The 23,857-nt window shown below is 42.7% G+C and overlaps 1 protein-coding gene and 1 long non-coding RNA gene across 6 annotated transcripts in view; both read left to right on the top strand.

Moving 5' to 3' along the window:
• Positions 1–262: 262 nt before the first annotated feature.
• LOC119695353 lies at positions 263–10,736 on the top strand. Its single transcript, XR_005255187.1, has 3 exons — positions 263–393; positions 7,584–7,675; positions 10,540–10,736. It is a non-coding gene; the product is annotated as an uncharacterized LOC119695353 (long non-coding RNA).
• A 6,187-nt stretch (positions 10,737–16,923) lies between these two features.
• The window catches only part of LPAR1 (lysophosphatidic acid receptor 1), a 74,118-nt gene continuing 67,184 nt past the window's right edge, over positions 16,924–23,857 (top strand). For 2 of the 5 annotated variants that reach the window (XR_005255182.1, XM_038123658.1), the window contains exon 1: positions 16,924–16,993. The gene's annotated coding sequence lies outside the window, so the exon portion shown is untranslated. Of the gene's footprint in view, positions 16,994–17,460; positions 17,585–18,397; positions 18,432–21,319; positions 21,671–23,857 lie in introns of those variants that run through there. The other 3 variants (XM_038123660.1, XM_038123659.1, XM_038123662.1) reach the window with 3 other exon arrangements.

Below are 23,857 nucleotides of genomic sequence, written 5' to 3'. Positions count from 1 at the left end.
GCTCAGCGGAGAAGGACCTGGGGGTGCTGGTTGCCATCCAGCTGAACATGAGCCAGCATGCACCCAGGTGGCCTAAAAGGACAGTGAAATCCTGGCCTGTACTAGCAATAGTGTGGCCAGCAGGACCAGGGCAGTGACTGTCTCTCTGTAATTGACACTGATAAGATCACACCTTAAGTCCTGTCACCAGTTCTGAGTCCCTCACGACTGGAAAGACACTGACGTGCTGGAGTGTGTCCAGAGAAGTGCAATGGAGATGGGAAAGGGTCTGGAGCACAGGTCTGATGAGAAGTGGCTGAGGAAGCTGGGGCTGTTTAACTTGGAGCAAAAGATGCTCGAAGGAGACCTTATCACCCTCTACAACCACCTGAATGGAACGTGTCGCCAGGTGAGGTATGTCTCTTCTCCCAGGTAACAAGTGACAGTACAGGAGGAAATGGCTTCAAGTTGCACCACATTTAGAATGGATCTTAGGGAAAATTTCTTCACTGAAAGAGTTGCAAGGTATCAGAACAGATTGCCCAGGAAAATGGTGAAGTCACCATCCCTGGAAATGTTTAAAAAATGTGTGGTAATGGTGCTTGAGGACATGGTTTAGTGGTGAACATGATGGTGGTTCTACCTTTACAGCTGGATGATTTTAGGGGTCTTTTCCCACCTTAACAATTCTATGATCTAGCCCATCTCTTACGACTACTCCTGAGAAGTTGGGCAATGTGACACAACATGGCAATGAGTTGTACCTAGTAACATTTGTGCTGTCAACAGTGCAGAGGCAGTTTTCATACTTACACAGGAGTAGTATTGTCAGTGCACACTGACACTGTCCATCCATGACAAATCCTAATATCAATGAAAAGGAAAAGTAGCCACATTTCTAAGGGGTGTTTATGCTAAATCACTGTTTACTCTTTCTCAGCAGCACTTGACTTTTTTCTCCCTTATTGTTATGAATAACAAAAGGCAAGTTTCTCTAGGACCAAAAGAGCCAATAACAAAGATTTCTTGGAAATTTTGGAAGATATTTTGGAATGTTTGAAAGCCAGTGATTTGCTTTGCATCTATCTAAAGTGGGCTAAGTGGATGTATCTAGTCTGTAGAGGGCTAAGCCTATATCCAAACTGTTCACAAAACTTTTCATCCATTGCTCTTTTTACTTCATGGAGTGCAGCATTTGCAGAAAACTTTTTAGATTAGATACAGTTCACAACTTGTTTCCAGACATCATGGTTGTTGCAATCCCAGTTTGGAGCATTTTGACAATAATTTTGTGTTTTCAGTATGCTGGAGGGATCTCTTTTTTTCTTAGGCATTGCTGCTGAGCTCTGCCATAGTTTCTTTTAAGTTGTAGATGTCACATATCCTTTGCATTAGTGCTACAACTTTTTTGACTGTTGCTCTGTTGTTTTTCATCTTCTCAATACAGCTTGTATTGCTGACATTTCTATTAGAGTGATATTAATGATATCTTGGCTAAGTTCCCACATTTCACTGGAAATTGCATTAAGGTGGAACTAACTCTGTTTGAAAGTTACATGTCTTTTATTTATTTTTTAATGTGTTGCTCTACCCAAATCTGAAGATGTTTTGCACCTTTACTTTCAATTCACCCATTTCTTCTTTGCAAATTGTCACTTGGGAGAAGGCTCTGCATTTACCCACTTCACTGTAGTTTCTGCTTCAATCATTAGTTCTTCACTTACCTTTTTTTGCTTTGCATTTGCCTGCCCTGTCTACTTCCTCAGGCACCTCACTTTCTCACCCAGAGTTTTCCAGTGAGCTTTGCAAGAGTTTTCATTGTGTTTTTTTTCTTTCCGGAGAAGTTCTCCACATCTCTCTGTTTCTCTAGTTCTTGCTCATGAGATCGATATCCAGTGGTTCCACATACAGCTTGATGTCTGCTGTATCTGGATAATGTCAATTATTCTTCCTGTGTGCCTTTTCTCCTTTCTCTCAATCAATTCCTCAGTAAAGAAGGAGCTTCTTGCAGCACTGTCTTTCTTTTCCAGTACATGTTCTACCTTATATTACTGCATCTACTCTGCATTTTCCATGATCTGATTTTTCTTTGCAGGAGCCTAGCTGCAGTGTTAGCTCAGCTCTCTCTACTATGCAACACCCCTTAAAATAAAATCATGTATTTCTGAGAACTGACTGTTCCTCTTACTGTGACTGTAGGAACAAAAGTGCAACATGATCTTCTTCGTCACAGAAATTATAATGCTTTCTGGCTGAAGGACAGGAGTTCTGTTTCTGCTTTGTGGGTCCTCTTGCCAATGTTATTTGTGCTGAGTACCGTCTTGCTCAGCTGTTCTTGAAATCAAAAGGGGAACCTCAGAATGAGGAAGGGCAAAGGGATCGGTCCTAGTGTTATATATTTATTACTAAAGCTTTTGCTTGAAGTGCTGCACAATCTTCACAAACCTTAAAAAAATAAAACACCAAAATCACTACCCAGAGCCAGAGCATTAGGAAACTGTTCCATTAGGAACTCAGCAGGAAGGTGAAAAGTTTAAACAAGTGAAAAACAGGGTAATAGACAGCCATTGGAGATTGTGGCGTAGATGCATTTGTACAAAAATCTTAATGAAGTACGTTGTCAAAGACACAATACCTCTAATTCAGCCAATATGTAAACAGGCACATTTTCAGACTAGTAAACCAAACTTCACCCACTTAAACTCTGACTTCTTCTTCGTGTGTGTCTGTACACAGAATCTGCATTTGAGAAAGGAGGGGTTTTATTGGTGAATGTTTTGATACATACCAATCATAAAAATCTTTGAGTTTGTTTTTAAAGTATATTTTAATTTCCTTTAATCAGAGCTGGACAAATTTTGAACAAGTCTAGTTTCTTCTTTCTGGCACTTGCTAGCTCTGACAGCAATTATGTGGACAGCTTCGAGCAAATCACTATATCCCTCATTCCTTAATGGACAATACACATCTTCCCTGTCTCCTGCTCTCTGTTTATTTAGAGTGAAATCTTTAGAAAGTATGAATATCTGTTCATATCTGGCACAATACAGTCCTGATCCCCTTGCGTGGAGCCTCAGAGGCAGGAGAGATGCTGCTGCAGTAGAAAGAGTTTCCAGATGCACCAGCAAAGGACTAAGATGCAGTGAAGGGTAAGCAAGCAGGTGAGCAAGAAACACAAGCACTTTGTGTTTGAGTTGCCATGACTCACAGGAGCTTTCATGCAACCTCTTGCTCACTAACAGCACAAGGCAAGGGCTACACAGTCTAAGATTAAACAAAAGAGCAGAGATGTGTAATTCTTGATAGGTTTGGGTTTAAGTTTTTTGTTTTTTTCAACATAGACACAAGCCTTTTAACACTGCTATGGTTTGGTCTTATTTACACGTTTATAGTTATGGCTCTTCCAGTCCTACTGATAAATGATCCCTTCTACCAAGGTCAGTACTGGTTGCTTCTGTCAAAGCACACCTCTCAAAGACACAAGAAAGTGGTATTGTCTGTAAACAACACTGGAGGACTCTTATTACAAGAGATATTCAGTATGACAGAGGTGTTTTTTAGACATAGCTTAGAAATCTCTTTCATAGTATACCGACTGGCAATTTGAAGTAGACACAGATAAAGAAGGTCAGGGTACTTTGAAAGGAAGAGACCCGAATGAGAAAGAAAAATGTGTGTCCTTTGGCATGTACATTTCTGCTTCAAGCAGTTTCCTCAGCCATTGAAAGGCAGCCTACCTCTTCTCACTGAAATGTTCAGATACACAAACCATGTATTGATCAAATCTTAACATGAAATCTAAAATCAGTCATGCCTATAGGGCAAAACAAGTCTTTTACTGCTGGCAGGAGAGATTTATGGCGTCACCAATGATGCCAGTTTTAAAAAAATGAAAGAGAAATATGCTTGCTTTTAAAACATTCATCTTAGGTGAGGTCTTCAGGTATGGTCTAAACTTTTTTTTTAAAAAAGCATAAGTCATTTATTTTGCCGGCACATTCCTGTAGCATATAGATGACTGGAAAGCACCACAATTCTTGGAGTAAATTGAAATTTTGACTGTTCTCCAGATAATGTTGTTTGCAAAAGGAAACAATGAAACCCATGGAATGATATTGAAGACAAAAGGCATTTTATATTTTTTTATTACCATTATTATTATTATTATGCCATACATTTGGTTTTGTCAACTTCTGTTTTCTTGCTTTTTAATAAATTTTTGCTCTAGAATCTCAGAACATTACACAGCCTTCCAACATTTCTGCTCTACACCCAGTCTTTTCACTCCATGTGATTCAACAAAAGGCATCTCCTTAACACAGTTTCCCTTAATGGCAGCAGCACACTGGCAGTGGTGGAGTTAGAAGGGGGTTTGATAGCCAGGTTTGCATCTTTGGTGTTGTCCCCAGCAGCAAGCTATCCATATATCAAGTGCTTCATGGACCAGAGCATGAGGAATGTTCAGAGTTAGCCTGCTTTCAGATTTGCTGCATGGTGGAAGTGGAACTTTATGGGTCACAGCTGTGCTTAATTGATGGTTTCCTGGCTTTTTATAGTTCTGCCACCTGTGAGCCACCAAGCCTGCCATTGCACACTGGTGGGTGGAGCTACTACAGAGTGGCTCCTAGCTGTGACATGATCATTTTAAATTCCCAGCACAGGATTTCTTTTGCTCTTGGAGATTGGCTGCCTTTTGTCATGGAGGCCCCTATTTTTCCCCCATGTTCTGTGGCCCTGCACCACATGTCCTGTGTTCTGCATCACTGAGAGTCAGGCCTGACATTTCCACTGCCAGTTGGCAGAGCAAGGCCAATCTGGTGGCTGTGATGTCTTCAAGGAGCTCTAGTTTATGTACTATTTGTCATTATGGCAGTTTGCACAGAGCTGGAAGTGTGCAGCACAGACTGAGACCAAGACAATGTCTGTGTCAGTAAAAGTGTGTAGCAAGATGTGGTAAGTAGTGAGGATACTCTATGCCAATGTACTTTTTATGTTATTTAAAACTCCAAGCCAGGAGTCACATGCTTCCAACAGCTAAAGATGAATGGAATGGCCATGCACCAACTGCATTTTTGTTGTTCACTTTAAACTATAGTACTTGTGGGCTCCACTTAAAACTGATGTTTCACTCTTCTGTGGACTGTCAAAGCCTGGTTGCTGCCTCAAAGAGTTTACAAATCCCTAGTGTTACTTTGACCAAGTTTTTCATTGGTGCATTTAAATGGAACATTCGAAATGAGCATATGTATTTTTTGACTGTAGTTACTAATGTCAGAGTTTTCAAGGCTCCCCTCTTCAGTCCATATTCTGAGGGACTCTCTTCTTGAAACCTCTGACTCTGGCATGATCCAGAAATCCTGGGAGCTGTTCAGGACTGCAGCAGGTGCCCACAGATGGGTCCCAGAGCTGTACATGCCACCCTTCTTCCTGCTTCTCCTCCCTCCAGCCTAACCTCCACTATTCCATGTGGATGAGAGTTTCTAAGGACAGTGACTTTTTAGGAAACAGATACTTTTTTTACAGGCAACCGTTCCCTATCCACCTGAAGATAATCCTCCTCCAAATAAAATCCATATGTGGGTAGAAGAGAAGCAGATTCACTGTTCTTGGTAGACTCTTGGAGGCAGAGTGGAAACTAGAATGGGATGGTACAGACACAGAGAGGTATGTTCTCATCATGCCAAGGATGCTGAAAGGAGCTTTTCCTGCTCTGCACAGGCAGCATACTTACTATGAGAGATAACCTATTTCTTGTACTCAGAGTATTTTGTACTTCCAGCAATGTAAAGCCAATAAATTTTTGGCATAAAGCCCAAGCTCCTGACTCAGTAGAGAGCAAAACAGGGAAGTCCTGCTGCCTTTTATTCTCAGGCTTCATCCCAGGGAGCATGGGTATTTGTTCTGCTGAATGGGCAGTGTGAGGAGATTTGCAATTTGAGAAGCAGCCCTGTGCACAGTCCTCGCTAGAATGACTGACCAAAAGAGCATCTGGAAGCCACCAGTCCTGAGTCACAAGGAGCACATAGCTCCAGGCTTCCTGTGAATGTGCTAAAATACAAGCCTGTATTCCTATTTTGAATATGAGGGATATTGTTCTGTCACATTCCTTTCAGGTACTAATGGGAGTCACAGGCCAAGCTACCTAGGCGTGCAGACAGTGGTGTGGACGCTTTCATATAAAAGCCCCTTAAATTACATTGGCCCTTTACTGACACTGAGAACTTGGTTTTGACCCCCAACATTAACTCATCATTCCCTCTATGACCTCTGTACTTTGTGGTAGTTACTGATTTCTGGAGTTCACACAAGTTTTGCATGTGGCTGTGTGAATGACTTCATGGTCTTCTTCTTATTAGGTATTACCTCTCAAAAAAATGTAAACTTTTTCTTACTGCAGTAGGTAAAAGCTTGGCTGAATCATACTAGGCACAAAGAATGGGTCACAATTCAAAAAGGAAAAAGACAATAATAGGGTCCAGAACAGTTTGTCTGAGAATATATTCTTTAATGCGAAAAATTTAAAAGCTCTCCTCACAAAGTTCAGGAAGGCATAATAAACCATGGTACTCAAAGGCTTACTTAGCACATTGTACAGATTGTTATTTAAAATTTAGAGAATGTACACAATGCCAGTCCTCTCATAAATATTTTTTAATAATTTTGCATCAGGATTTTTTTCCAATCTCTCACATAATAGGTAACTTCTCTTATTCAGTGCTCACAGGATCACAAAAGCTCACCTTATCTGAGTTGCAGGAAGATTCACTACCATGCAACAATGTTCACCCTTGTCTGGGAAGGGCCCAGAGAAGTGGATTTCATTTGACTCATCCAGCTGCCCATAGTCCTCAAACACTCCTTAAAGAAAAAAGGATAGATTCTTTACAGTCACATAAGGGAATCCTTCTTTTTTGTCATTGCAATTTTCAAAGACACATATTTTTTACTATGTGTCAGAAAGCAAGATGCATTTCTGGGATGATCAGTGACTCAAAATGGTACCTGGGGGATTTTTTCTGAAAAGAAGGATTATTTCTGCTTTACTCCTGCTTATTTCTTTTTCAGGCTATGAGTCTTGTCCAATAGATGCCAGCCAAATGGAAAGAGGCACGGTGATATTGCTGTTTCCAGTGATTCAAGCCTTACTCTGCCTGAGTCAGGAATAATTTCTTTGACCAAGAGATTGGGTCAAATCCATGGTTTAAGCAGTTCTTCCCAACTAGAACAGGTTCAACAGACAACAGTCTGAACAGAGCAGATTTGTGAAGCCTCAATGTTACACAGCTTAAGAAAGTGGCCACAAGTGTGTGCAGTTCAGCAATAAGGCTCCCAGTATATAGAGACAAACAAGCTTGCACCCTGACCCATTTCTTCCCGTTCAACCTCAACATTTTGCAACTTTTTTTGGAGAGTTTTTGCTGAGAAGGGAAAACTCCAAATTTCAATATATCTGTGTAACTGCTAAATCCAAATTTCTGGTTGAGCAATTTAATAATGTGGGGTTTTAATACACTTCCCTGTAGGGCAAATGCTTCTGCAATACCCATTAACCTTCACAGGGCTCGTGCACCTACCTCAAAGAACGAAAATGTCTTTGTTTTCAGAATTCATGCACATCTTATGATCTGGAGACTGAATTTTGGCCCAGAATCTTCTGTGGACAGGTTCCACAACAATTTGAAGAAATCAGTCTCAGGTGGTATATTAAAGATTTCCTATTGCATTTGATTGTTGCATCCACTTAACGATCATTAAAATGATCACATGTTGCATGTTCTTCATTAATTATAAAATGATTACAAAATAATTTTTTAAATCATCTTCATAAAAATTACCATTATTCTGCTGATGTTAAGCTCAAATATTCAATTACAAGTTTGTGTCCTGACTCCTATGGGGAAAAAATTAACATCCATTTTAATCACTCACTGTTAACTTTCTGGTAGTTAATTCAATCCCAAAACTAGTGAATACCTTTGTCTATTCTGTTGAATAGCAGTAGTGGGTAAAACCATACAGCATGGCCTGTTTCTAATTATACTCTCATGTCTCCTTCTAATGAACAAAAAAATCTCCATTTGGTACGTTGCCTGTTAACCTCTGTAGAGGTCAGTGCCTCGTTCCTGTAAAGCAGCACACCTTTTTCCCTTCTATTTTGACACAGTTATTACTTTCTGGGAAGCAGGATGTTTCTTGTTCAGACTGATGCACAATCAAGCTGGCCCTTTTCACTCAAAGTATTACGTACTTCTGTACTTGAAGGCTCAGGGAAAAGTAATTAAGTCTGACCAGTAGTGTAATAGCTGCCACAGAGGTTGCCTTGGCTACTCATCCTTTGTGTGCAAAATTGATGACTGATAAAAAATGTTTTCCATAAAAATATATACATGATCTTGGCTTGAAGACCTTAAGCCATGGTAGAGCAAGGACTTGAATTCAAATATTGCTAATCCTGAAAAACCTGACAGCCATTACTACCATCAACAAAACTATAGGTAACAGCAACCCATATTCTTCTGCCTACCAAACAGCTTATTTCTGTCATGGTCTAAAAAACCCAGTTCTGTGACAGGAAATTTGAACCAATATACTCTATTGCAAATTAACAAGCTGCTAGTTACCAGCTGTGTACTGAGAAATAAAACAAATAAACCAACACATAGAGAAATATCTCAGCTTTGCACCTGACATCTCTCCTCCTCCCTTTTTACTCCCTTTGTTGCACTCAGCCCCTTTTGACATGTGGGTGATGACACAGGGGACTTGGTTGTTGTCCCTTTACTTTTGCTTTTCTCATTCCTGACATCACTGCCCCAGTACAGGGTCCTGCACAGGCTGTATGCCCTCCTAAGCCTCCTCACTGCCCCTCCTGGGTGACTCTTTGTTCTGTGCTGCTTGAGAGGCTCCTGAAGGAAAAAATTAAAAACCAAAATCTGAGGGGGCCCCAGGTTTGTTTTATGGCACAGAGCTGGAGCTATTTTTTGTTTCTCCCAGTGCTGAGGAGGTCACCATCGGGGCAAGTATGTCTCCAAAGAGTTACTATGGAAATTACCATGCACTTTGAACACCTTTTTCCTACTGAAAGAAAGGAGAGCTGGGCATCTAGAAATCTTGGGAAATCACAGTCCAAGCCAGCCAAAATCAGTCAGCTGGTCAAAAGAGTAGATGTGCCACCAAGAAAGGTGTGCTCATCTTTTGAAAATATGGAGTTAGACTTCCATCAGGTTTAAAGTGGCTTTAGCTGATGAGGTCAGGGGCTCTGTTGCCCTACTTTGCTGGCATTAAAAAAATGGCTTTCTGCTTGTTTTCCATTGAAGCCCTTACTCTGCCTGCCCAGTGAAAGAAACACAAAGGAACTACAAGAACAATTGCAAACAAATGCTGCAAATATGATGTGTGGGATTGTAAACACAAGCAGCGATTCAGCCCTAAATTCAGGCAAAGGGAGTAGCAGGCAACCAGGCCTTCAATTATTAACTAACAAGGCTGTACTGACCCCAAGGTTTTCCTCTGTGCTGGTGAGGCAGAGCAGGAGCATTTCACTGAGCGCACAGCATCAGCGTGATTGGGAAAGCAGTGCGGTGGCAGCCAGCCACCAGAGCACTCCTAAGGGTGCAGCAGCTGGATTACACAGGCTTTGCTGCTGGGGAGCTGAGAAAAGCCTTCAGATATCTTGATCATCCTAGCTTACTCTCTCTAGGTGGGGAACTGAATCCAAACCTACACATCTCTTTACATCTAGGGTGCCCCAGAGTGTCCTCTTCCCCTATTCCTGAAAGACACAGAAGGGTGTCCTGTAGCTTCTTTGTGTGCCCAACCCCTACAGGATGGGTGTTAGGTAATCCTAAGTGTGTGGAACAAGTAATAAGATGGTGTGAATACCATTCTTATAGCTGGAGATCATTTCCTGTCCTTTAGTGTCCCTGAGACATGATGCTGAAGTTCAGGAGAAGCAAACCTCACAGAGCATCCCAGGAAAAACCTGGGAAGTTCTTCTTAGAGAAACGGAGTGCCTTCAGAAATGGGCTTCCAGCTCTGTTATCTGGTATCCATGTCTCCTGCCTTCATGCTAAGGAGGGTTGACATGAGGATTTCCTCCTGCCACCCAACCTCTGCTTCTTTCTTGGTGTGGCCTTGTCCTAAAGAGCAGCATCAGAGAAAACTAATCTCTACCAGCACCATCAGGGGTTTGGAGGAGCTAGGTGAAAAGGGCAGCAAAGGAGCCCCAGGGAAGAGAAGAACTTGCCTCCAAGGGTCCTCTGAGCAGTCTGCATCCACACTTGTCTACTTCCATTTTTTCCCTCATGTTTGCTTTTCATTGTTTTTTGGGTTTTTATTTATTTTACTCTAATTTTAGCTTTCTTAATAAGTGCAACCTCTAAATGGATTGAAATGAAAGTAAAATAAGAAACAAGAGACCTGGGGTCACTTCTGACACTAGAGATTGGAGTCTTTCCAGCCTCTTAAAGACAGGTGTATAGCAAAAGCCCTGCTCTGACAGAAATCCTTTACTCACAGCTATATTCTAATATTCTAGATTTTTTTTCTTTTTCCCTTTAGGTCTGTTCAGACACGAGAATCAGCGATGCGCCACAAAGGATAGAAATATGTTTGTCACCTAACTACACCAGGCCTTTTTGTGACAAAAACTGTCTGCAGAACCACAGTGAAGATAGAGCCAGTGTTGGAGTAGAGTATTGAAGCAGAGGGTAAATTTACAGAGGAGCTAAGTAAGCCAGAAAAATTAAACTGCCTGTGGTAACGTACACACAAAGTGGGTTCCTAGACTGTTCATTAATTAAGCTTGGAGACCGGAAAGATTATTGCAATAGGAATTATGTTTAATAAAGAAGGCATCTGCTCTGGAGGAAAAGTGTATCTCCTAGTGCCAGAAATTGTTCCTGTATTTGCACATATCTGGAAGGAATTTCTCCCTACATACCTACAGCTATGATTTTCTTTTGTCCTACATATCCATCACAGGATAACCCCGTTGACTATAATGGAGTGTCACCTGGAATGCATTTTCCTGTGCTTTGGAAGTAAGAATATATTGTGCATGGATCCTGCATACATTATTTAAATTAAAGAACTAAGAAAACAGTATGAAATGTATTCATCAGCTTGACTGACAGAGGTGTTGCACACCTGCAGGTCAGTGGAAAGTGGGGACAGAGGCATCTCCTCTTTTGCATTCTGAGGAATTCTGAGGTTATTGAAGGTTTTTAATGGTGGTGCAATCAAATCATTATAAGCAAAAAGCTACAAAATCAAATTCAGTACAATGAATGCATCAGTTCATTAATGGAACAGTTCCAGCCATCTGGTATTCATATGTTCTACACTGGGGCTGCTATTGTGCAGACATAAATGACCCAATCTTACCTTCCAGCAAGAGCTTTTATTAACTAAATATATCCAAATTCTTTATTGTTCAGCTAGTATTACAGGTCCTATCCTGTGTTTTGGAAAGGCTGGGTTTTGGGGGATTTTGTTCAGTTTTGGTCAGTTCAGTCCCACACTATTTCCCCTTTGGGTTTGTGTGTGTGTTACCCATCCCATTGTGGACATGGCACCTCTTGGAAAACTTTTAGCAACTTCTGCTGCTAAAGCTCTAGAATAGAGAGAAGGGGTCAATCATTATTTCAGTAAAAATAAAAACATTAAGACACTAGTAAGAAATACAGTCTCTTGAAGGAAAAATTCTAATGTAGCACTGAGTTTTTCACTTGGCATTATTTACTTTTTCAAATGATAGCTCCAGCAGCTTTTCAAAGCCCACAGAATCCCAGAATAGGTGGAAAGGACCACAGTGGGTCATGTGGTGCAACCTCTCTGCTCAAGGAGTCAATCCAGAGCACATAGAATGGGATTGTGTCCAAACACTTCTTGAATTCATCTCCAGTGAGGGTGAGTCCACAACCTCTACAAGCAGCTTGCTCCAGTTCTCAGTCACCTGCAGAGTAAAGAAATTCTTCTTCATGTTCAGGTGGAAATTCCTGAGCATCAGTTTCTGTACATTGCCTTTTGTCCTACTGCTTGGCACCACTGGCACCACCAAGAAGAGCCTGGCTCGCTCCTCTTGGCACTGTCCCTTCAGATATTTATAGATGTTGAAGAGGTCCCCTCTCAGTTGTCAGTTCTTGAGGCTGAACAGGCCCAGCTCCCTCATCATTTCCTTGTAAGAGAGATATTCCAGCCCCTTTGTTGTCCTCTGCTGGATTCATTCCAGGAGCTCCATGTAAGACCTGGCATTTAACCAGACCAAACTGATGTACAAAGTTATATACAGTACAGAGGCACTCAATTTATTGGTATAAAAATATCATCCAGTTCAAAATGAAAGGGCACAGACAGGACAAATTGTGGATTTTAGATGCTGTCTGTTGATTAAGGATCACTGTTGGAGCAGGATTTTATATTCATTGGACCTTGCAGTTATAGCCAAAGGGGCAGGGGCTGGAGCAAGGGACCCAACAGCTGCTGCTGCACTTGCTGGAGGTAAAGCTTTCCTTGTTTTCCCTGTATCTGCATTTTCCCCCTCAGTAGAAGGGAGATTTCAGTCATTTTGTGGCAGACCAGGGCCTTGTGCTCGATGAAAAGACAAATCAGAACATTCACTACCTAGTCATTCCTTAACATCCTACAAACAAAGGTTTTTTTCAACAACCTGGAAAACAGAAGGCTGAATGAGTAGCAGTGTTCAGGCAGCATAAACACAGAGTTTCCCTGAAACAGCGATGGTGACCCAGCCCCAGGCTCCAATGCAGGTGTTCCATAGAGCTGAAGGACACATGGGAGTGTTCAATGCTGCAGCGATCCCATGGGAGATGCCTGCCCAACCTCCCCACCACCTTCCCTCCATGGAAACTGCAGCTATCTTTGTGGTAAGCCTGTGCTTACCACAAAACTGTCGCTTCTCCTCACTGTCTTGCCTCCCTCACCACAGTGAATCCACAAACAACAGCTTCCTGGCCTCCCATGCAGGAGCCTCCTGGCAACCTTCTGCCCCCATGCATGCCCCAGACAAACCCCATACGCTTCACACAGCCATCAGCTCTCTGATGCATCTCATGGCATGTGATATTTATGTGATACATAAGACTCTTAACAGCAACACAGAGGTTTATGGTTCTCTATGAGTTGTTACTGGATTAGTCACTAATGCACTGAACTCCTTTGCATCTCTGGCTGTAACTAGCTGAAGCATCTTGCAAACCCTAGTCCAGTCATCTCAAGGCAACATGGATGTTGCAAGTGCAGGACCAACCCAAACCTTCTTTCACAAAGAGCCCTGAGCCCTGGTCATTTGGACAGACACTGCTTTTATTTCTGGTGCAGGCCTTGTCTAAACAGCCTGTTCTGACCTAGACTTTGCATAGAGTCTGTGACAATCAACCACCTCCTCTGCTTTTGTGGATATATTCCTAATCATCAGCATGCTCAGGCACCTATGGCACTCATTTTTCCTGCAATCCTGGCCTTGCAATCTTGCTGTTAGGGGCTGGGCATGGGCAGAAAGCCATGAAGAGCCAAAGCTTGGCTTCCAGGAGCACTATGGTCACATTCACTTTTCAGCAATCTGCTACTCTTCAGAAGGATTAGGATACCTCAGGTCCAGACAACAGGAGGCTGAACTGGGGAGAGACAGAGTTTCCATGGAAAAAGCTGCTCTTTTGCCTTGAGAACTTAGAGGTTTTAGAGAAGTTTGTGGCTCATGGAACGCCATGCACTACTGTTGCATCATAGCAGGAGCTCCAAGAGACTGAAGCAAGGCAGAAGCACTGCCACAGAACAAAGATGACATAGCATTATGGATAGGGATGCTTTCTTTCTGCAAGATTTCTGATGTGTCTGAAGTTTCTCTGGAAAACAGCACGTTTTCTAACTGTAGGTAATGTTATTTGCTCAGTTTTCTAACTGTAGGCAATGTTATTTCCTCTGCATCCTGTTCTGAACAGAGATTAGTGCATGTGAGCACTGGGCTTGAGAGAGTATGTACATAACAAATGAGCAAAAAGTCAAACTCCAGAGAGTGCTTTATTCTTTGTGAATTGTTGGAGCTGCTCTTTGTAATGTACACATGCTTTAGCAATCTGGGACTCCCACAAATGGTGTGACTCTAAGAAACAAAAGCTGATCAATACACAGTGAATATACTGTTCAAGGTCTGTAATTATTCCTATCTCAGAGAGAGCTGAAGCATGCCATTTTTTTCCACAGGAATTAGTAGTGATCTCATTGAATGTTTCATTCAAAGCACTGAAAATTGCACTGAAAATTTCAGCACATTTCTATTCCAAAATCAAATTATCCACTGCTATCCACACCAGAGCATGCTGCATAGAGAAGTGACAGAGTGAAGAGACATCTCAAGTGTAAATTCCCAGAATTTTTTTAAAATTAAAAACACCAGAGGTACTTTCCTGGCCCAGACCGAAGAGGAATTAGATGTTTAACTTTTCTGGGGTTGTATGAAAAATCTTGCAGCCACTCAATTGAAATTTTATGAATGCTGAGAATTAAATATATCAATGTCTGCACATTAAGCATACTTATGATTTGAATCAATTCATTAAATTGAGCCCATGGAACTTACACGGTTTGTTCTGGAAACAGAAGTTTTTCCAGACTGAAGGATGTGAAAACTGCTTCCCTATCTAATGCAATTCAGTACATCTGTGTGTGATTACATAAACACGTCTCAGACCACAGAACACCACAGCCAAGTCTCATAGCAGTTACATTCATTAAACGTCAGATCATGTGATCTTCCCTGGACCTTCAATATTTGCCTGTTTGTAAGATTTACTGAATATTCCCTATATTTTCTTTTTAGAGCAAGAGTGGCTGACTGAGAATTAATGACATTATCCTCGAATAAATGACAAGTCAATGTTTCAGGGCTGAGCAAGCATGCTTGAAGTCACTAACAGAAAACAAAAGAACTGAAAAAAACATCGCTGCTTTAACTACATCAGTTTGCTGAAACTGGACTCAAAAGTAGTTTTCTTTAAAATGTTTGCGATCATTTTAACTTCACAAAAATCCAGCTCATGCTCATTTTCCCATGAGCTCAGGATGCTATTTTCTGCTATTCTCTTTCAGGGGTCAGTAGCTAGAGTTGCTGCAGAGGACATCCTAACCAGCACTTTTTGAGTAACCATAGGGATGCTAAGCACTGGTGATTTCCAATTTGCAGATGTAGTAGCTCTTAGCAGCAAGCACTGTTCTACTGAAGAAGACTCCTGCATGCCTGAAGTTGTAGGTCTCACCCACAGAGATGTAAATCTTGTCAGATGACCCTTTGCTTGAAGCTTTGATTGCTTTCAAGTTAATCTTGGCTCTTACAGTAGTATCTGGCTGAGGACAGGACCAATTTTGTAGACATGTACAGGCAGTTTGTGTCCCAAAAAAGACGAGTAAAATCTGGTTTATAATGAAGCTACAGCAGATATACTGCCACAAAACTGGAATAAACAATTCTGCATTCTGAAGACCCGTTCTCTAATCAATGACTCATGTATGTCATCCCTTTTGTGCCATCAGGAGAGGACACGTGCAGTTTGAGCACATTGTTTCAAGACTTCAGCTGTCCAGCCTGGATGTGGCCTGTGCATATGGGAGAAAACTGGTAAGACCTGTCACCATAATTGGTGTATAGATGCTAAACCATCTATTAAAGCTTGTAACAGAACATGCTTTTTGGTCACCTCTTGCAAACACTTGGTAGCTTGCTTTGAACAGGTAGAAGATGAAATCCAGCACTTTCCAAAGTTAATAGCCTGCTGAGTACTTAACAAAACTCTTCAGCATATTGAAGTCTGGTCTCAGAGCAAAATTACAAGGCTGAGTACAAAAACAAGGTCTGTGTGGTGACAGCTTCCTAAAGAGAAAGCATCTCACCAGCCATGACAGCAAGAGACCTGCTCTCACTGATGCCAAAACCTTTGTTAATAACCACACATGTAGCGTAGCAGATATTGCCAGCAGCTATGGCAGACAGTGTCATCACTGTGTTGATGCCACAAAAACAAACATCAGAGAATTGTCTCTGCTGCTTTCTGGTTCCTTAAGAAATATGAGTGCTTTAAGTTGTCTTGGTGCTTCATAATAGGCTTTTGTGCTGCTGGAGGTACTGATGGCTTGCCTAGCTGTAGGTATTCTCCCTAGAACTCTCCCTACAGGGGCTAGAAATGCTTAGCCATTTCAGCTACTGAACTCTAAGTGTTGTGCAACATACGTCTTTTCACTTGATGCAAGTACATGCAAAAGTGGCCTCTAGATGCTCCAGCAATCCAATGAAATTTGAGTATTTCACACAAAATACTTATGGAGGGCGGGGATGGGGAAGAAAATGCAATTTAAACCTGGTTTTGTATAATAAAATAGCATTAATCTGGAAAACTATCTCTTGTGCATCCCTATCCCTTTCCAAGGATGAGCGCCGGTGAACCTGTAAATTGACTGTTCCTATAAGGGGGGCTCCCAAACGCTTCTTACTGACATCGGCAGGAGATTCGAAAGTTTCACAGGACGAGAACTGTGGCTGTTCCAGAAACACCTGCACACCACCGCCGCGCAGCCCGAACCCCACCGCCCTTGCTCGAGGAAACCTCCGCGACCGGCCAAGCTCTGTTACGGAGTGCGCGGCCGCCAGCGGGGCACGCCTGGGGTCCGCGGGCGGGGCGGGTACACCTGGGCCCCGCCCGGCGGAGGCGCCCAGGCGGAGCGGGGGCGGAGGGAGCCCAGCTCTTCTCGTCCCGTCCCGTCCCGTCCCGTCCCGTTCCGTTCCCTCCCCGTCCCGTCCCGTCCCGTCTCGTCTCGTCCCATCCCGCTCCGTCCCTCCCCGTCCCTCTCCGCTCTGCTCGGTCCTGTCCCTCCCCGTCCCACCCCTCATTCCTCCCTCCCTCCCTCCTTCTTTCCCCTCCTCCCTCCCTTCCTCCCTCCCTCTGTGCGCGCCGGCGGCGGCGGCGCCGCGCTCCTTCCAGCCGCGCCCGCGCAGCCCCCGCAGGTAAGCGCAGCGCGGCGCGGCGGGCCCGGGGGGCGGGGCGGGGGTCTCACCATTCTTGCTCGAGAAAAGGTGCCCGCTTCCCGGAGGGCTCCGTGCCCACGGCGCCCTTCGCCTCCTGTCTTTGGTTCTTTCTCCGGTGTTTCCGAACCTGGTCTAAGTCCCGCGGCGCGCAGTGGTGTGCCTGGCGGAGCGGCTTGTCAGAGTCCTCTCCGGTGAAGGGCTCCTTCGGGATGGGCTCGACTGAGTTCTAGGCGTCGGGTCAGGCTGCTGTTCCTGCTGGACTAACGTCTCCGGGGCTGGCCTGAAATAAGTGATGGGCACTTGTTTGATTAAGGAGCACTAACAGGACTTACTTAGGGTCTGCCCTCATGTTTTTCTTTTTCTCCTTTTTTTTTTTTTTTTTTTTTTTCCCTTTCGTCGCCCCTTCCACCCCGAAATGTCTTTGGATTTATTTATACCAAATTAAGGCACTGGGAAAAGTCCTAGATAAAAAATGGTTGCCAACTCTCTCTGACTTCCTCAGTCCTTCGGACGAAGAGCCTGCTCAAGTCCGGTGGGAGCAGTGTCGGTGTATCCATGATGTTTACAAAGGTAAAGGACAGGGAGAAGATGAATGACAAGCACAAGGGGGTGATTTATTAGAGAAAGACCGGGAGCTGGGGGGGGAAGCAGGAGGGAAACTAGAGGACAAAAGCCGTTAGCAAACTGAAGTGAGAAGACAGAGGTGGAACCAGAGGGACCAAGTTTCTTCCTCTCGCTTCTTTTCCTATGTTCTTTTAAAATAGGTCCACAGTGGGAACGATACCAAAAAACTGCTTCCTATGGAAATATGTGCTAAGTTTTCATTATCACAAAAATGTTGGAATGTCTAAATTTCATTTTCTTGGGGATATCTCTGTGAAAGAAACTCACGCCTTCACAGATTTCAGTTGTCTGTGAATGTTAGAAGCTGCCTAAATTCCCCCCCCCCCCCCCGTTCTTCTTTTTTTTCCCCATCCTTATTTGCTCCAGGTTTGCATTGGTTTTCTGTGTGTCTTCTTTTTAATTGCTGTTGTTTGCTTGTTTCATTGGTTTTTTGTTTGGTTGAGGGTTTTTTGAAGTTTCAAGGCAAAATAACTTGGGGGAGATCCTGTAGGCAACTTGTGTTCTCAAAGTGTGGGGGAATTGGAGTAGCTGCAAACTTTTTGCTGCTAAAAACTGCTGCAACTCTTATCTTTTCAAAGAAAGTTTTTGCATGCTAGTTCAGGTTTGCAGTGTTGTACCATTTGGTCTAAAATGAATCACTTTCAGGTCTGGGAGTCATGTTTCAATTTGGCGGCCAGGGCTGTGTGCTGTGCAGCCTGTTACTCTTGTGCGAGGATGGGCTATACTGCAGTACTAAAATAATATTTCTGGCAATTTCAGCAGTGGACTGAAGCAATACTCTGCGTTCACAGGCGTAAGTGAAGCTCTGCCCTGCAGCTTGCTATTACTGGCTATAGGCGTGCCGCATGTTTTTCCTTAACTGATATGGGCTCGGACTTACAAAGCAACTTGATAGGCCTGTGTTTTACTGTTGTTTTTATTAAATATTAACCACATGAAATTAAATGCTGTTTTGCTCCAGAATAGGTTGACGCTGTCTCATCCTGTGCAGTTGTTCATGAATGGTGGTTGTTTTCCTTTTTGTGTGGCAAATAACCAAGGAAGCATTACTTAGGAATACTGAGAAGCACTGGTGCATGATCCGTGTGGTGCTGGCTTTATCACTCCCTAATACAGATTGCAGTAGTTAGACCCTTGGCTGCTATAAACCTTGTTCTGAGAACTTAGCAGTAGCGGTGCTGGTTGAAGAGAGGAAAACATTGGCTGGTGTCTGCTTTCTCTTCCTTTGCTCTTCAAAACAAATATTGAGGGTCAAAAGGTTAAACAGCTTTTGAGACAAAACACATGGAAAATTCAAAATTAAAGTAATGCTACTCTGCATACCCAGCTTTAATATGGGAACTCCACGTGTGAGTAACAGACAGCCTTATCACTGTGAACAAAAATACTTTATGGTCATGTGGTTTTGTCAGTAGCTCTGGAAGATTGTAACTAAAATATAATTCCTTCTCCACTTAAAAATGGGAAAAAATGAAAATCTGTCTTTAACTTGGTCTTATAGTGTCACACAGTTAAACTATTTGGGGAATCCAGGAGAGGTTCTTGAAGAAAGTGTTTTGCTCTGCTTTGTACTTACATGGGATTCACTTTGATATCACTGTGATGAGCCCTTAATAACATGTTAATGAATAGTTTGCTGTTTCTCACTGGTCTATCCATGTTGAGCTTGCTTTGTCTCATATGCAGAGGTTTATATCAAAAGGCAATTAATTCTTCTGAGCATTTTATTCCTTTTGGAGACCACCACCATCTTCCCTTTGAATACCCAGCAGCAGTTTGAGCGCTCTCAGAGGTGACTACCATCTCCAGATGTCAGAAGAGCTGGCTTTGAGCACCTCTAGGTGGTGACCTGCCAGCACTTACTGAGCACTGTTGCTGTATATCTGGCTTTTTTATCATATGGATGCAGAGAAAATTGAATGCAGCTCTTCTGCCATCTGGGCTGAGTGGGCAACTCTTCACAGGCCGTCACTTACGGTCTTGGTAATGCTCAAGGATACGTGGAAGAATTTGAAAGTGGTAACCAGTACTGTGTGGCAGTTGTCCTTTTCACTGTTGTTTCCCTCACAAAATTAGAATCTGTTATGTAAGTGCAATTTCCTCCCTTTCAGAAGGTAAAGTGCATGTAATTTAAGGTACATTTAAATTCAGCTTAAATCCTTCTAAATGGGATATTTAAAGAGCTCCTGCTACACATAATGTCAGGGGAAAGATGCATACAAACTTTTTTACTGAAAGAAGAATAGAGTAGTCAATATTTGATCCCTCCAGCATCTTTAATTACTAGATTAGTTCTTTATATGTTGTGCATCTCACTGCTTCATCTTTTACAATGGGCTATATTATATTATTTTTTCTATCAGTTTAGTAGGGTGAAAAGAAAACCAACTTTTCAGAAAATGAAGTGTGTCTTTTCTTCTTCCATCTTCCCATGTCTTTTTCTTTAAGATTGCTTTCAATTTAGGTATGAAAAACAAATTCCTCATTTGTTGCCTTAGGAGTTTTGATAATTTGAAGGGAGAACACTGCTCTCCAGAAATGATTGATCATAAGGGACTTGAGGCAGTAATGGCTTCAGCTGGAAGAGGTTAAGTAGCATCTGATGTGTTTTTGACTTTTCCAGGTGTCACAGGGTGATACTGTAGAGATGTGGCACTCCTCAGCAGTGCTGCATTAGGGCTGAACTTACATGGGGGGAAACATGAAGTGTGTCTTTTTCTTCATAGCTAAAGCAGAAGCTTAAGGCTTCATCCATGGCCCATAAATGTCAATGGCAAAATCTGTATTGGCACTGAATTACTTTGGATCAGGTGCAAGACTGATGGGTTGCTTTGACAGAATTACAAAATTATTCCCAGGGCAGAAGAAAGTTCTGTCAAGGAAATGAGAGCTGCTGTTCTACTTACATGTCAGGGAACTTGAATTTTGGTTTTCTCCATTTATATTTCAAGCTTAGTGTATTTAAAACATGTAGAAGCATTGCCTGTGCATTCTTGCACTTTCATGGATGTACTGGTATATATGACAGTGAACATCTGAATGTCTGATACCTTGGTTTGGTTTTGGTTGAAAGTAGGGGAGAATTCTGAGAAGTGCCTGTCTTTGTGTACCCAGACCTCTCCTTCTCGCCTCCATTGATGTTTCTTGACTGCTTGACACGCTTTCCATACTCCCAAGCTGATTAAGGGCACACCTGGCTTGCAGAACATTGGTAATTGCTTGGATGAAGGTTGCACTCTAGGATAAATTTTCATTTTTTAATGACTGATGTCTCTAATTGTTGAAATACTGTTTCTATTTGTGCAACACTGAGCACCAGAAAAGAAAAGACCCTATGTGCTAGTGCTGGTTTGGGTGGTATATGTGTGTCCCCATCTCACATGGCAACTTCATGACCGTGGCATTTCTTTATAAGCTCTTGACAAACAATTTTGGGGTGGTTAAGGCATTGTATTTCTCTACAGAGGAACAATAGCCTAGCTTGGATTAGTGCAAAGTGTCCAGAATTTCCTGACAGGCACAGCCTCGAATAGTTTGTCGACCATGGTTTTTTCAGTCCTGTCCTGATTTCCTGCTGGATCTGGGTCCTTCTTGACCCAGATACTGTAGGCAGTTAGGTTAGCGCACATAAAGAGGAGAGCACTGGTGCCTTTACCCCAGAAATAAAGATGTATTTCTTCTTAAAAAGAAACTGAATCTTCTCCCTTTGCTTCTGGCAGGAAAAAACAGCCACAGACTTGCGGGGCTGCGGTGGTTCAAGGAGTCTGGATAAGGCATGCCTGCCCCTGCCAGCAGCACAGCCGGAGAGGGGGAACCACATCCCTCCTCCTCAAGCCACTCCCAGGATAAATAGCCTGGACAGGGTTCTGGCCTGGGGTGTGTGCAGAGTGTTTTGCTTTCCAAGTGCCTTGAAGATTTGTGCTGGTGGACTTTTTGATGGATAATGGCCTGGCTGCTGCGGAAACAGGAGCAGAGTTGTGCCTTACTGTTTCCCGCTCATATATTGCAATGTGGTCTGCTGCTGAAATGATGGTAGGCGGTGTGGATCAGTGGCACAAAAAATGCCTTCAGTTGCAAAAGTGGGGAGGTTGGATCTCTTTTAGAGGGAAACCTATTTTGGGAGTACAGATACTGTATTGCAGAGAACTGTGTGTAGACTTTTGTGCCAACTGAATTACCTTTATTTTAGACTTTTTTTTTTTTTTGGTTTCCATATCATATACTCTAGATAAAATTCAGAGGTCCTCTCATTTTCTTTTTAAAAATACAAAGGTGATAAATATGAGAGACCAATATTATCTTTCTGGTTTTGCTTCTAACTGTGACTAAGAAGCAAACACCTTCTGAAGTGGATTTTTGAAACTGCTGAAAAAATGTCTGTCAGTTTGATAGTCATGTATGATAATTCTCAGTTTGGTATGGGCCTCGTGTTGCCATATTACAGACCATTCTGGCTGTTCTGTAGACATTTACATGCCACAATGACCTTTGGAGTAGGATGGATTTCATAGGCACTTAATGCAGTACCTCCATTTCTTTGCCAGCTAGAAAATGTATTGCGTATTGCAGTGCTTGCAGGAGCAAGCCTGAAAGCATTGGATTGACATCAAAGGCAAGATCTTTCTGTACAGAATGCTGGAGATTGTGAGAGGGGCAAAAATCTGGCAAAGGAAATGCATACTGTTTTTCATTGCAAGCCTCTTTCCCTCCCTCCTTCCCATCTTTTAGGGTGAGCATGGCAGATACGAAATGGTGCTGATGCATTATTTATGGGAGCAGAGGTTTTCCCTAGAAGTATTTTTTCCATTTGAGGAGGATTGTTTTCACCCTGGAAAAATAGAGCTAAAGTAGTATCCATTTTTTTATCAAGAAGAAGTTAGCTACAGCAATAAGTATTGGATGAGTATTGAATGTTTACAGCTTAGAGAAATTTGTATCTTCTTTGAGTAAGTGGGTGATTATTTAATAGCAGTGAGCTGAACGTGAGCTCTAACAAAGACTTACTGGAATCCAGGCAGAAAATAGAGATGCTTTACAGGTCACACCTGTTTTTAAGGTGATAATACTTCAGGCTGGTGTTTGTAGGAAAGGAGAAAGACTGATAAATTCTCAAGCTTTCATAGCTACATAGCTTTGAGTGTGGCAAGTGTTGTTTTGTCTGCTGTGAAGAGGTTTTGATAAAGGGACTGTAGCTGCTGGATTTCATTAAATGTTTAGTCTTTGATAGTGCAGTCTGTTTCTGACCTGTTGTGGTTGTCAGATCTGCTGAACAATGTCCTGAAGCCTTGAGCTGCTGCTGGTGACAGAGCAAGGGAACTGGGAAGGCATTGCATAGCTGCAGCATGTGAAGAACAGCATGCCTCACCCAGCTAGGATGTGGGTGTCCACAGCCAGGGTGTGTGTGCAGAAGAAAACTGTAGTTTTATTGCTACTCAATTCTGAATCAGCTTTGCTGGTGTCAAGTGAGCTGGAAGCACTGAAGGAGGGGTGGAAAGTTCTGGGGGTGCCATGAGTGCAGCAGTCACTGTCCCTTCAACTCACAACACAGAAGCCCAGTGGTTGGTGAGCACCCCTACCTTCCTGCTGCTTTGGATCAAGGAGAAGCAAATTGTCAGTGGCACCAGCTGCAGCTGCTGCCAGCTGGATGGCTGGTGGCAGGAGACCTTAGGAGGTCAATGGCAGAGTCAGGAAAAGGTCACCTTGCCCCCTAGATGTTGCCTTGCACTGGGAGGGACTGTGGTGGTCATTGTGGTCAGTATTTTTTTTTTGTTTCTGCGCCTATGTTAGGTGCCCACTGCCTCTCTTGGTGGGATCTGTTTTATTGTAGTTACTGTGTTTTTTTATAATCTCTTAGTGCAACAGTGGTGTCACTTCTTGGGTCCTGGAGCTTTCAAGGTTTCATGGTTGTGATACTAACCATTTTTTCAGTTACTTGTAGCTGAATATGAAGTAGCAAAGGGTGACAGTGTGTATGTATGTCTGATGTTCTATCCAGACACTCCTGAGCTCTTCCATTGATCTTCCAGCTAATATAAGTCAATTGTGCGCTTTTGCGCATAATTGAGTTGTTGTTTCAATGTCTATTGTGATAGGTGTGTTTTCAGTGATTGTCTGTAGGCACTGGATCAGTAGTTTTACAAGATATGTACAGTCCTCTTATGAGTTGCAGTGGAAAGGGTTTCATGTGGTAGTGAAATTGTAATGTAGGATGTAAGGGGG

The sequence above is a fragment of the Motacilla alba genome, chromosome Z (assembly GCF_015832195.1).
Source record: "Motacilla alba alba isolate MOTALB_02 chromosome Z, Motacilla_alba_V1.0_pri, whole genome shotgun sequence".
In the NCBI taxonomy this organism is placed as follows: domain Eukaryota; kingdom Metazoa; phylum Chordata; class Aves; order Passeriformes; family Motacillidae; genus Motacilla; species Motacilla alba.
Note: the sequence above shows the minus strand (reverse complement) of the source record. Positions and strands in the feature narration are given on the sequence as shown.